The sequence below is a fragment of the Engraulis encrasicolus genome, chromosome 7 (genome assembly GCF_034702125.1).
Source record: "Engraulis encrasicolus isolate BLACKSEA-1 chromosome 7, IST_EnEncr_1.0, whole genome shotgun sequence".
Classification (NCBI taxonomy): domain Eukaryota; kingdom Metazoa; phylum Chordata; class Actinopteri; order Clupeiformes; family Engraulidae; genus Engraulis; species Engraulis encrasicolus.
Window position 1 is genome coordinate 41,066,211 of NC_085863.1, and position 14,443 is coordinate 41,080,653.

Genomic DNA, 14,443 nt, shown 5'->3' on the forward strand with positions numbered 1-14,443 from the left:
GGGATCACAAATGGTGAAATGCAACTCTGCATAGCTACCATCGCCATTGTTTTCACACTAGTCCTCATGACACAGGCCGCAGCAATTCAAATACTTGATTGTTCCAGCCACAAACCTCAAAAAGGATCTTGCACATTTGATTCTGTTTGCTTTTAGACGTTGTATTTTTAAGTTTGACGACTTGGACGTTTACATTTAGTGGTCTGCAAAGAATACCAGGAAGCCTGTGACTATAACATGGAACAAAAGAAATAATTTTAGTGGCCACATGATTAACTACCACTGTCAGAATCCCACAGGGTCATCAGAGAAGAAGTGCACACTGCCCTGCTAAGGCAAAGTGCAGTAACTATATATCAAAAAAATGAAGAGCAGGAAACTGTGGCACTCCGTTTTCTTAATTTTTAATAGTACAAGGCAAATAGACTATCTATAGACAGTCTATTTGCCATGTACTATTAAAAAATAAGAAAACGGAGTGCCACAGTTTCCTGCTCTTCATTTTTTTGATGTCAACTTTATCCACACACTGTTAGAGCACCCGTGTCAAAAGATCTGGATCCACGCAGCGCTTCCGTTTTTTTCCTTTTTTTCTGTGCAGTAACTATATATATTGTCCAAATTGAGTTCAGATTGAAAATGGTCTTCATTACACCTCCTTTATTTTGTGACAAAGCCTTATGGTCCAAATGTGTCCCATTTTAGAGATATTGCCATGTCCAATTTGCAATAACTGCAACAATACTCAACCTAATAACCAAGGCTTTGAAGGCATTTTTCTAAAGTTGCAATATTGCCGTAGTTACTGCACTTGGTCTTTGTCGGGCAATACTGTTATGAATGTAATAACACCACCAGTAATACAGATATTACATAGCTGCTGCTGCTCCCTCATTTGTAACATCATACTACTAGGGCTGTAAATACATCTGTAACAGTACTGCTTATACTTAATACTGTACATCTCTGCATCAGCGCCAATGGTTGTCAGAGCTACATAGTATTTCCACAGCACACTGTGCTCTCTTCAGTGTCATAACATGACCACTACCTGTGTTCTACCACTAGAGGGTGGTGCAGCACTGCTACTCTGCCCACTCTTGAGTGTACACACACACACACCCAGACCTGAAACTATTAAGGCTATTGAAGGCAGTAGGTGTAACCTTGACCTGCTTTGAACAAAATGCAACCTGTGTGTTTCAACACGAGGTCATTTTTGAAGGCAATGGCGCCGATGTTTTGGATTCCCTAGTTTGTCATACTCCTCCTGTGCCTAGCGCTGGTTGCATGCTTCATGCTGCCTAAGTAAACTTTTCACTTACAATACCTTACATCTCTGAGCAAATGTATTTATTATTCTCTCTACCTCTACCTCTTACATAAAAACTGTGTTTTGCAGATTTGCCCAAACAGCACATTCAGTGCACTAATTCTTCAGTAACACTGCATTATTTTGCAATAATATGGTAGTTTTCACTAGACTTTCTCACTAGTTGGCAGGCATCAAATATGGAAACTTGTTTATTATCCATTCTGACAGTGACCTGTAATCCATCAGGGCCAGGATTGCCAGATGGGACTGATGATTCCCAGCCCAAGAAAGCCCTCTAAAACCACCTGGATACTTTAAACCTCCCCCCAACCCTTTTCTACCTGCAGACGGTCACCCTAACTGCCCAATCTGGCAACATTGCTCAGGGCTCCAATGAAAAGTCAAAGGTTGAGCTTGTTGACAGACTAGAAATACTACTCACCTATGCATTACATACAGACAAGAGCATTTGAGGTCAGATAAAAGTGATTATTGCCAGGAAGGCTGTAGACCAAAAATAGTAGCCTACTGGCAACACAACACTGTCAACAGAAAGTTCTCTTCTAGCCTTCACTGACATTTAAGGCCATGTACGCCGCACTTGGTAGTTAACACTACTTTTTAAAAGTATATTAAGATGGAGATCTCTACACAATTACAATTTTACATTTTCAAGACAACACAGCACCTCTATGTACCATAATTTACAGACTTGAAAACGGGTTATTTAAAGCAGCAAATGGTAAACAATCTTAACATTAGTTTAAGTGAAAGGGCGGGTGAAAGAATAGAGCCGAAGACGTCCCTGCATGCGACGACTGCCTCCATGCAGTGTGGGTGGGTGGGCCATGTGATCAGATTGTGCCGCGCTGTGATTTTCTATTGGCTGTGGGAACTTGCCAATAGTTTGACTGCGTTCATGCGTTTGTTGAAAATAGGCGATTGATCACGGGCGGTATAAACTAGAGGAGCTATTTAGTGAGGAAAGACAGCAACGACGCTACACAATAACCGTTTTCAATAAGATTGTTACATTTCACGTAACCAATTCGTTTCCTAGACGTTCCAAGGATTAGTCACGAGCTGGCAGCACTAAACTGACCACGAGACACAGAGTAGACACAACACGGTCCCTTTCCCTTATATTGTAGAATAAAACACAGCTCGCGCATTACTGACACACATCAACTGGCCTTTCATTTCTAACATTTGAGGACTTTATATTTATATTATGTATAATTTTACAAATCTCAGAGTGTGCGAGAGAGCGAGCACAGCAAAGCCAAAGGGCTCTCCCTCCACACCGGTTAGGGATTGGCTTTGGTGTGGGCGTGTTCCGCCCTTTCTGACAAACGAATTCGCGAGTGCCATTGGCAGAGAGGATTTCAGGGGTACATGAAAAACATTTTCTATTGGCCAATATTGCAAGTTTCGTTTTCGAGGCAGGTTGTAATTGCAAGTGAATGCGGAAGTTGTGGAGTGTATGTACTGAGTCACCGTTGTATCAGCTGATTCTTTCTGAGTGAGTAGCTCGATTCTGTGCCATTTTACACAATTTCTCAACGTAGTTACACACATTTATCAGACGAACCTTGCTAGAGGATAACATTAGAGTGGTAAGAGACGCGTGGTTTTCATGGGTTTTGCTATTTGACAGCGCGCGCGAGGGTTCTGCATTCGAGCATACCGCTATTGAAAGATGGCTAGTTTAGCTGCCTAGCATTGTCCAGTAGAGAAGTCGGATTTAGCACACCATTCGCTTTCAACAAGATGGACCTGTCTTGTATCAGAGCCCCTTTTGACCACTGTGTTATTAAAGTGGTAATAACGAAGTGAAGCAACTAAATATTGTGTCAAATTCATTTTTGCCCCCTTACCAGTCCCCGACCCCGACCAAGTGCTGTTTAACATACCGCTATGTCCAGCGTTATCCGCAAGATACTCAAATTAGCAAAATGGCTATTTAAGTCAGTTCTACTTTACTCGTGATCTCTCAGTCTCAATTTAGCGCGTGTTACGAGCTCTGTCACGTTAATCACACATGCTTTGGGAGCGGAATGTGAAATGAATGACTAAATGCCATTGCTTTAGATCGTGATAAACACGTGAATGTGATTGTCGACATGTGTTCTCTGTTGTGCATAGAACCACAATAGAAAGGTACAGCTAGAAAGGGAGTGTCATGTGTCAAAGGGAGCGCTATTTTGTTTGACATATCTAGCATGGGCTGTGGTCTGAATATCGACATATTTTACCCAAAAGATGCATGTATTTTTGTGCAGAAGTGTAGTTTTGTAATTTACTACAACCAGACTAGATGATGGGGCTATTTGTTTTGCTTTGTTTACGCGACTGTCACCACGTGCAGAGCGGAATAACAGTACTGTGCAGTGCACGTGAAATTAAATTAGGCTTACTGTACGTTTTGCAACTTGTCAATCTAAGCAGCGCAACCTGTTGTGCAACAATGATTTGGGTGGAATGTCTAATTGATAGACGAAAATCATGTTACAGGTCCGACTGCACTTAAAATACCGGCATGACGTTTGTCAAGAACACAGAGGCTAGAACTATGCCTGTGCTGTTTGTATGTCCTTATACAGGTGTAGCTGCCAGGTAACGTGTGTTGACCCAGTTGTCGCCCGTGGACAGTGACACGTTTCGAACAGCATCTACCATTCATCTACGGTGTAGTACTGACAAAGTACTCATTTTAAACGTGCAGGCCACATAGTGAAGAGCATCCCCAGGGAGCTGACTCATCTTGTGGATTAGCTAGCTTGTGATGTCAGGGCAGCCCTTTGCCAGTTACAGTGATGGGAGATTACTAATGCCACTAGTTGTATATTTTCTCTGGTGGTAGCCTAGTCCAAAAGACTGATTGCTTCAAGTTATTAATAGGGTATAGATAGTATAGTTGTAAAGTGCATGCTGATTTTTGTTTGCTGAAGTTATGTGGTGGATGTTCTGAAATTCTGGGGAAAAATCCCAACTTTTCTTAACTCAAAGTCAAATAATTTTGTTGTTGTTACCATGTGTCAAGTTATTGTGCAATTGTTTTGTATGATATTTGAAAATGCATTTAATGAAAATGGTACGATGCTTGTAGTCTGTAGTTTCCCACACTTATCCGACTGCTGGTGTCATCTCTAAGCATTCAGTCATTATTGTTGAATAGTATTTTGCTAATGATTGGCTAGCCTGATTGTTTTACAGCATCATTATCAAGCAAAGAGTGCTTTTTAGTTTGTGATATCGCCTCATCATCTGCACTTTGACACAGAATGGTATGTCAGTGTTTCCCACAGAAATTTTGGAAACTATGGGGGCAGCCGGGGTTTATTTTGTCCGGGGGGGGTGTATTCTTGCAGCGTAAATGCAAAACGGCAAAACAATGACTACAGTATGACATTGGCGCATGGAGAAACTGTAGGCCTGGGCCTATATTTCAGCCATTTATATTTTGAGAAATAAGGCTACATAAGATTTTACCCATGACTTGTATAATAGTAGTACATTGTCATTGTCAAAAAATGCAGTACAGTGAATAATTTCTGTTTACAACACAGTTTCATTCGTCCCTCATGCAGGGGTCTGGGAAACAATAATAAAACAAAATAGGAGCAGAGATAAGAATTTAAGAGCACTGTGAAATTGTTAACGCATAGACAAAAAGGGTCTTAGAGGGTAGGCTATGCCTTTTCCCCCACACATATCTGTAGGCGTACACATTCTACATGAGGGGTGCTGGTCACAGGGCCAGTTTTTTCCAAATTCCTCCCATTAAAAGGGCTGAACAACATATTACACATTTATGTCTATATTCACATTCATTACACATTAATTTCTATATGCAGCCCGATGTCTCCTCTGCTGTGTCAATGAAGGTCTGTCACCAAACTCATTACAACTGTAAAACAAAGCCTAGGGAGTGTTAGTAAACTCATCCCAACTGTCCCTTCTCTGAAGGTTTTTTATATTGCTCCCAAACCCAAGTAAACTACAACAACTTGACTAGGCTTTTGATCCCTGTCTATCAAGCACTTGTGGTTCTCTCTATAGCAGGGGTGCCCAACCTTTTTTTAACCAAGATCTACTTTTGAAGTTGATGGTCTGCCGTGATCTACCAAGTCAAATTCAAGGATGTCAGTATGAAAATTTAAGACCACCATTTATTAATCACCATTATTATGAACAAAATGTTTTCAGTAGGCTACTATGGCCGTATCTTTTCAGTGTGTTTTTAAAGTGTGTTGAATAGCCTATCTTTACAAAGCAATGCAGCACTGATAGTATGCAGAGATAATTTCAGTCATACACAAGTCATAAACAACTGAAACAATTTCAAAATGATAAACATTTGGTATATAAAAGGCACATAGGCCCTATTTCTAAAATATGATGAAGCATTATCATGCCTTCAGTGGTATAGGCTACAAATTAAAAAGGGCTCAGAAATTCACCATTTGTTATGGGTAAATAGTAGGCTACTATATGAGAGAGAGAGAGAGACAGAGAGAGAGAGAGAGAGAGAGAGAGCAATGAGAGAACTAATTGGATTGGTTAACACCCCTGTTAAGTGTGACTTCTTCTATGAAGGTTTTTTTTTTCAGCTCTCTGGGACAGTAGCACAGCAAAGGCTTTCTATTGTGAGTTTGGCCAATCGTTTTGTCCACAACTGAAGCAAGAAACAGCACAAATTGAAGTGAATTCCATACATGTCAACAACTAACATTTCCCTTACACGCGGCACGCGATGTAAACGCAGTTAGCGATGATGCATGCGACTAGCGATTTGGACGAAGATCCTCGCATATCGGCGTGTCATAACGCATCGTTGCGCACATGTTCTGTTACTCACCCGATGTTACACGTGTGCACACATGAATCAACTGTAATACCCTTACGGTCACTTCCTAATGCTTTCCCCTCATTCTGTGTTACCGTGGGACTACTTATCTAACCAATACAGAGTCTATAGGATGTATTTACTCCAGGAGGAAAATGCGAAGGAAATTCAAAATCGTAATTCAAATCGTTTTTAACAAAAACGGATATCGTTAAAAAAAAAAAAAAGTAATTTTTTTTTTTTTTTTTTTTTTTTTTTTTTTTTTTACATTTTCGTAAACTATGGCGGGCCGCCATAGTTTCCTCAATGTATGGGAAACACTGTATGTGGTGACTGAGATTTCGTATAGACCCATATCTACATAGATAAAACAAGTCTTGGAAATCATGGGTCTTTGGACATAAGGCGAATTATATTGCTATTATTGTTCTTATCGTACAGATGATGATAAAGCTTTTTATGCATAAGACTATGCAACCTGTACATCGTTGGACATTCAAATAGGTCCGGTTTCTACAGAAGATGTGCTCCTGGTGAGAAATCTATAGCTGCCGGTCAGATTGACGCTCGTCTGTCTGTTTTCCTTGCTGGAGAATTCTGCTGTGGTAGAAATTCCAGAAGTGAAACACGGGCCAAAACCAAAGCCTTCTTGAGAAAAATGAAGTGAGAATCCAGTCCAAATCGTTTGACCTGCCCCCTACCCTCAGCATTTGTGAGAGGGTGTCTCTGTGTGTGTGTGTGTGTGTGTGTGTGCGTGTGTGCGTGTGTTTGTGCTTCGCTCCATAACTCACAGACTTCTGCTTTCTCCCCCTCGTCACTGTCACATTAGTGCAGAATAAACCCCATGACCCATGTGTGTGGTTTTCTATGGGGCTTTTTACTTCACCACCAGCTATTGAAAAAAACAGCAGTGTGATTTTTACCTTTTATGTGGTTCTGCCTTTTTGAGAACAGGTGCAATTTGAGACGATTACTGACCTAGATAAAAGTGGATAGAGGATTATGGTACTGATTTCAGGTGATTAAATTTACCTGAAGATAAGGTGATGTCACTGTCTGATTTCTGAGCAGACTGAGATTCAGAACATAATGGAAAAAATCTGTTGGCCAACGTCGCAAATAGTTTGTCTAAGCCATGTCAGGTTAGATAATGTTGTTGGTTGTTGGCCTGGTGTCATATATTTATCATATTTTCCTCCCCAGAAGTGAAGGCTGTTTAAGCATTAGGCCTTAGCCTAAATTTATGCGGAAAAATGTGTTTTTGTGGCTTTCTCAGGAATGCTTACTGCTGATTCAGATGTATTGATGTTGCCAGTGTAATCTGTTGTTTACAAAGCCTCCCTGGCAAAGATCTCTATAGAAACATGCAGATCTAGAAGTAACCTTGTTACTCAGTATACCAGTTGATCAATTCGTGGTGTTTCAGAGCCCATCACTCCTTCACAAGTGAAACCGCATCTTTACACAAGGGACTTTTTGACTTTGTTTATGGTATTGTACATAACACCTTGGTTCCTTCTCTTCTCAAATCTTTCCCTTGGCCAGATCACATCACACCATGAAAAGAGCTAAGAAGAGGGAACTCTGCCAGAGCCTTAAGACCTCCTGTTACATTGGGTCTGAGGTGCTTTGAAGTGGAAATGCACTTTAACACAAAGGAGCTCTTTTGTCACGTTATGACATGGCTAATGCAGGATTATGCTACACTGCATGATGTGAGGGAAGCAAATCTAAGAGCACTGTACGTATAATTCAGTCAGCCAACCATAGACGTGTACATCATGTAGTTATGATGGAAAAACTGGTGCCCATCCCCAGTTAATGTGAAGGACGGAGGCTGATTTAGGTCAGCCATGGCCTAACGGTTGGGACGGTCATCTTAAGATCAGAGGGTTGCGGGTTCGAATCCCACCCTTACCTCTCCCTACACCTACATCCATGGCTGAAGTCCCCTTGAGCAAGGCTACTAACCCCACATTGCTCCAGGGACTGTAACCATTACCATGTAAATAACTAAGTCGCTTTGGATGAAAGTAGTGTTGCACCGATACCGATACCAGTATCGGCCGGGGCCCCGATACTGCACTAAAATGGTGGTATCGGTATCGGCCGATACCAACAAATAGGGCACCGATACCATTTACAGATGCTAGTATGACAGTTAAACGGAGCCTTGATCTTAGTTATTTTATATCATAGGTATTTAAAAGTATAAAAAGTTCTACTGGAGTAGGCAGCAGCCTGACAAAGCCATAATAGCAATGATGTTACATCCAAGTAGTAGCCTATATAACTTTTCATATATACTGTATACTGTATTTAAATTTCAAACAGAGTAGTATCGGTATGGTATCGGTATCGGCCGATACTGCACAATCAGGTATCGGTATCGGGGCTAAAAAATGGTATCGGTGCAACACTAGATGAAAGCATCAGCGAAGTGTAAGTTACACTTAATGTAATGTAAAGATTCATATTCTTATTGACAGATGTACGCATGAAGTCCTTTCGTAACATTAAATCTATCGAGGAATGCTTTGGCCGTAAGGTCTTCTTCAGATTCCAAATCTGGAAAAGACCTCTCTGTCAAAATGTTGTTCTGCCATGAAATCAATGATAAGAAAGATTGTATGTGGGCTGATTAGCCTACCACATGTCTATGCAGCCAGGACTCCGCTCCTGACCTATTGTGGTGCACTGACCGCCCTGCAGCACCATTCTGCACCGAGGTGCTCAAAAAGATGAAACCAGGCCAACTGTCAAAGAAGCGATGGTTGTGTTGGGAGATTTATTTTCTCTAAACAGTTTGCAGTGGGTGTGTCATGTGTAGTGAGGAGTCAAATGAGGTCTAGCAAGCACGGACCTGCCTGGCACTACAGAAGGAGGTGAAGGAGGAATGTCAGCTATGTGTGTTTTATCCCAGCACAACTTAAAGCAACACCACTACCACACAGTTCATTTCCTCTTTGTTGGCCTTCAGCTTGGAAATGGGCCGTAAAGAACAGAAATCAACAGAAAACAGAAGTGCCATTCAACCTGCTACGACTTGATAAAACTCAGAAAATGAAAGCCTCCAAGGGCTATAACGCATTTAATCCTTCTATGCATTCTTAAAAAGTTTTTTACAGATTGGGTCATTCATTCACATCACCTGTCTAGGGTTGTGCAATATAGAGGTGGCAGTTATTAGTGATGAGTATTGTGACCAGTTGATTGCAGGGTTTGCGCCAGCCCCTTCCAGCTCTGATGGACAATTAGCCCAAAGCTGACCAGTGATGGGATTGCGTAGGTTAAGGTTGAACAATTCACATAGGACATCATTATTCTTATTCGTATCGTTATGCTTATTAGAAAACTCTAAAATGTCATGCATTCCTGCAATGTTGCATATGCAGTGTGGCAGGCTTATTTGATTCAGTGGTATACATGTGTTGTCGGCTGCATGCTCTGTGTGTTTCTGAAGAGTACTTGGTCGGTAGGTTGCTGTTGCTCAAACTATGGTAAAGTTCATGATTCTGGAAATTAAGGCTGCTTGTTATGTGTCCACGGGGAGCAAGTACAAGCGTGTGGAAGGAAGTGTGTGCGTGTGTGTGTGCGTGTGCGTGTGTGTGTGTGTGCGTGTGAGCGTGAGCGTGAGTGAAAGAGAGAACGAGAGCATGTGTGGGAGTGCATGAGAGAGGAGGGAAAGAAGGAAAGCGAACGAAAGAGCGAATGAAAGACGTCACTGCCTTGATTTTAATAGGAGAGGGCAGGGGAGGAGTGAGTGGCCACTTTGGTAGCAAATGGCAAGTCCTCTTTCTCCTCCCAGCAGGGGGAAAAGACACTGAGAGTCTTTCATTTTTTATTTTTCCATTGCCTGGACTAACTTTATCAAGAGGTACCTAAGCCTTCACGGCAAACACTGCCGTCTGCCTCACAACTCTCAAGCTCGGTAAGAATTCTCAGCTGCTCACCCTGAGTTTAGGCAGACAGGGAAGCGGAGTAGCTTAGCGATTCAGTAGTGGCAGGGTAAAATGCTAGCAGGCTCGATCTCTCTCCCATTCAGCCAGTGCAACTTGTTAGGAGAGGGGGGTGTGTCTGTCCGACTCAGCCAGTGCATAGAGGAACTGTGGGGAGGTTTCAGCATAGGCAGATAGCCTAGCAAAACACACAAGCCAGCTGAAGGGGAATTTCTTGTCAGACTTGCAACTACTTTGTTCACATTTTGTAATTCATAGGCTGTTTAATGGCTGCTAATGTCAGTTATAAAGTTGTTTTTACTGGCATGTCGTCTTTGCTACATTTACTCAGGATTCCGCTCCTTACCTAATTGGGCTCCTCAGCTGTCACTTGACATGCAGTTAGCTGTGAAACTTAGCACGTGCTGTGTGTGATCTGGGCAAATATGGTTCAGCTAGGCTCAGACTTAAAGTGTTTGGAATTACTCAAGTTTCTTATCCTTATGTCATGACTGCCTCTCGGAGGCCAGGAGCACATTCTGGAGAAAGCATTTGACTCAAACCTTTGGATGCTGGTGATGTCTGTTGCTATTGCCAACGTGTACATTTAAGCTTTCTTTGTCTTCTGAAAGCACACTCATAATTTATGACACTTCATGGTGGTATTAATAATGTTATTATTATTATTATTAATAACTGAATAGTAGTAATGGAGGTGGTGGTAAGTTAATAATCTGTTAGTAGTAGCAGTGGTATTGAAGTATTAAAAAGTAGTAAGTTTGTTCTAAAACGTGACATGCAATAGAAATGTCATCTCTGCGTCCATGTGAAGCCATTGGCTACAGTGTCCTCCTCCACCACTCCCACTGCAGCTGAGGAAGGGACCCTGTGGCTCTTGTGAATGCAGTGAGAGACCACAACTCTGGTCTTGTGTGCAGCCGTGTGTAGCAGGCTTGCGGTGCTCGTCCTGTGGCCGGAGCGGAAGCAAGGGATATGGGGGTCGTTTCATTGTTGCACAGTGGTCATTTCCTCAGCAATGCTGCCAGGAGCTGTGGAATCACTACATAGCTGATTGTAGCATTCCTCAAGGGACAAAACGCGCCAGTCCCAACACAGCAGCCCCCTCAAAAGCTGATGGTAGATGTTACAAGATGGTATGCCGTGTCTTGGCTTGATGAAAAAATCCCAACTCGCACTTCTATTTGTCTTTACTGGCTTAATTGGCTGCTACTACTATTGCTGCTGTACATAGTATCTAGGTTTGAAGAAATCATTCATATCCCACATTGCTATTTAGCTCACTGGCCTGTGACTGTTGCTGTTACTACTATTGCTGCAAGACCTTCTACTGCTACTGTTGCTGCTGCTACTTGTACTACTACAAGCCTACTACTATTGCTTGTCTGTGCTAATCCATTGATAGTAATGTCACAAGGTCTACATTAAGGCCTTTATACCCATGTTAATGATTACAATGTCAAATTTTACAAAGCCTGCAGATTTAAGATGACACGGTAGCCTTGGACTGGCCGCTCCTATAGCATAGCAATAAAGTAACACTCAAAATGAAAGTGTGGAAATGAAAGCATTTCACACGTGGCTACCTGGTCAGATGTTTCCTGGTTTTGTACATGTCTCACCTGAAGGTCTCAATTACCAAAACTTTGAGAGCCATTAAAATATAAGCTCAATGGACCGTGTGCAGGATTTTTGTCTACTGTCCTGGTTTTGGTATTCACATGACATGTGGATACGACGCACGGTCTACGTAGGTCGGATATGACCTGAATGGAAAAACTATGAAGTCATGCGTGTGTTGCATGGAAAATTAAACAGAATGGAGTGGTGTGCATTTTTCAGCCATTGGCCTAAATTCTTCTCCCTGTGACGCAATTGCCAGCCTGCGAGTGGAGGTAGTGAAAGGTCAGGGTTTAAAAGACACATTAGGATTCTTCAAAGATCTGGAACTCCTATGCACAGCCAGGTTCCAGGTGCTGGTGAAGTGCAGTCATCAGTAATCCATAGTAAAGAAAGATCACCGCACACTGGTGGACTTAGTTTTGCTGTTCTTACCTAAATAAAAAACAGCAAAACTACTGTAAGTCCACCAGTGTGCGGTGATCCTTCTTCTTTACTACACATTAGGATTCATTCCATAAGCAAAACTCAGCAGCAGCAGACATACACCACTATGTGATTGATGGAATTGGGACACTATTGAAAATCGATATACTGCAAGTGTCGAGAGTACCTCTAACAGTATTATCTGATTGACTGCAGTTCTCCTACAAAGATTCCCTTTAATTGCAGCCAGAACTGAAAGCATTTTGTCACGCTGTCACATGTATTGGCCTGCTCTCAGTGAGACAGGAAGAAGTAGTACAGTGTGCAGAGCTGTATGTGTGGCGAGTTTGAACAAGAATTAAACAAACTTGAGAATGCTGACGGGCAAGGATTCCTATCTTCAGTGTGTTTGCGTGTGTGTGTGTGCGTGTGCGTGTGCGTGTGCGCGTGCGTGCGTGCGTGCGTGCGTGCTTGCTTGCTTGCTTGCTTGCTTGCTTGCTTGTTCTTTTGTCAGCATCAAGATGAAGGCACTGTCATCTTGCTCCAAATCACATCTTGTGCAGAGACATGCATATGGAAGTAATTGCCACTGTGGAGGATGGGGTATTATGACTATGGGTTTGGGATATGACGATATTAAATCATGAATCATGAAATCGAGTAGAAGATCATTGAAAATCTTCCCAAATGGAGAAATCGTAGATCGACTTGGAGTGAGGGTGTTCACTTTAGCAGAGTGATGTTTAAGTTACTTAGTGGTGTTATCTTCTTTTTACTGAATTTATTCCAACAGGGCACTTCATCAGATTGTTATGAGTGTGTTTACATTTTAATTTATTAACAAGATTTGCACATGTGAAATTGCAAGTATATTCATTAAGATCTTTCCAGAAAAGTGCGTAGCCCTAAAATGCCTGTTTTAGTTTTTGTTTTTTTTTCGATGGTAGATCGTGATTAAAAAAAAATTGAAATCAAATTTTTTTATAGGATGTTAAGTTATCGTGATGTGACATTTTTGTCTTATTGCTCACCCCTAGTTATGACTCACCACAATGTTTCCCAGACCAATCTGTGGCGCAGCACCACAGCATAAAAACCAAACACAAATTGATCAATATCCGCAGATGCATACTACAGTACATGTCAGTGGGGGCACAAGCATAGCATTTTCACTAACTACTTGGTCTTTGGGAAACACTGCCCCAGATCCTGTCAATATAACGCCCCCAATAATATGTTGGAGTTCCTGCTTCCAGGACTATTACTTAACATATGATTTGTCCTCATCCTGGCCTCCTCTGGCATGCTTACTTGTATACGTGTGTGTTTGTTTGTCTGTGTGCGTGCCTACGTGTCTACGTCCCGTTCCCTGCCTAGGAAGGCTTTGGTGCCCAAGAGAAAGTTTAATGCTGTCTCTCTCGCCAGTAAATCACTGCTCAGCCTGTAATAGGATCACAGCAGGTGTTTAGAGAAGAGAGGAGAAGAGGGCAGGGTGAGGGTGCAGGGTGCAGGGTGGAGGGGGGTTGGCGTCGGAGTAGGGTACAGTGTGGTGGCCCACAGTGTGACTCTTACAGTATGCCCATGCGGTGGCATGCCTGGATCCACACAGGTCACGTCCTGTCACACCCCCTGCCCATGCCCCATGCCCATCCCCCAGCGTTGGCCCCAGGCAGCTATGCCGCCATGCCAGATAGTAGGCTAGGCTACTCCATTACTCAGATTGGTGCTTAATTTGGACACTTCAATTGGCTTGCGCTCTTGGACGTCTGGAGTGGAGTTGAAGTAATCAGGCTCTCTGACTGACTGGCAGAGGCAGGATTACTCAAGATGACTTTCTCTCAGACAGTCATTCAGAATAGTGAATAGATTTAAATGGCACAGGCGGCCCTTACGCTGAGGGGTTTTGTACATAGCATACCACATAGTAGGAAACCGTAAAAACAAAATAGCTTTTTAGCCATGCCTTAAAATATAGGTGAAATCAAAAAGTCAACTTCTCTAGGTCGTTTCTGTTTCGTTTCTCCTGATTACCAGGGGCGTTGTTTCATCACATGAATGTCAGTCACAAATGTGCAAGTTGAGTAATTGCTCAAACAAAATCACCAGCAGGGTTTCGCGTGAACAATTTGTCAGTCAAGGTGATATGGGGAGTTGACCGGTAGGCTAATAGAGAGACACGTGACAATCATGATTGGACGGGGTATCATGTGCTGTTTCATATGACACATGATGTGATGAAACCCCTCAAAAATTCAGTAAATACCTGAATGTGTCGTA

At 42.3% G+C, this 14,443-nt stretch overlaps 1 protein-coding gene across 3 annotated transcripts in view; it reads left to right on the plus strand.

Annotated features, from left to right (window-relative positions):
* The first annotated feature begins 2,739 nt into the window (after positions 1-2,739).
* The window catches only part of mtmr4 (myotubularin related protein 4), a 93,788-nt gene continuing 82,084 nt past the window's right edge, over positions 2,740-14,443 (plus strand). Inside the window, exon 1 of one of the 3 annotated variants that reach the window (XM_063203561.1) lies at positions 2,740-2,837. The gene's annotated coding sequence lies outside the window, so the exon portion shown is untranslated. Of the gene's footprint in view, positions 2,838-2,867; positions 2,932-8,872; positions 10,096-14,443 lie in introns of those variants that run through there. The other 2 variants (XM_063203563.1, XM_063203560.1) reach the window with 2 other exon arrangements.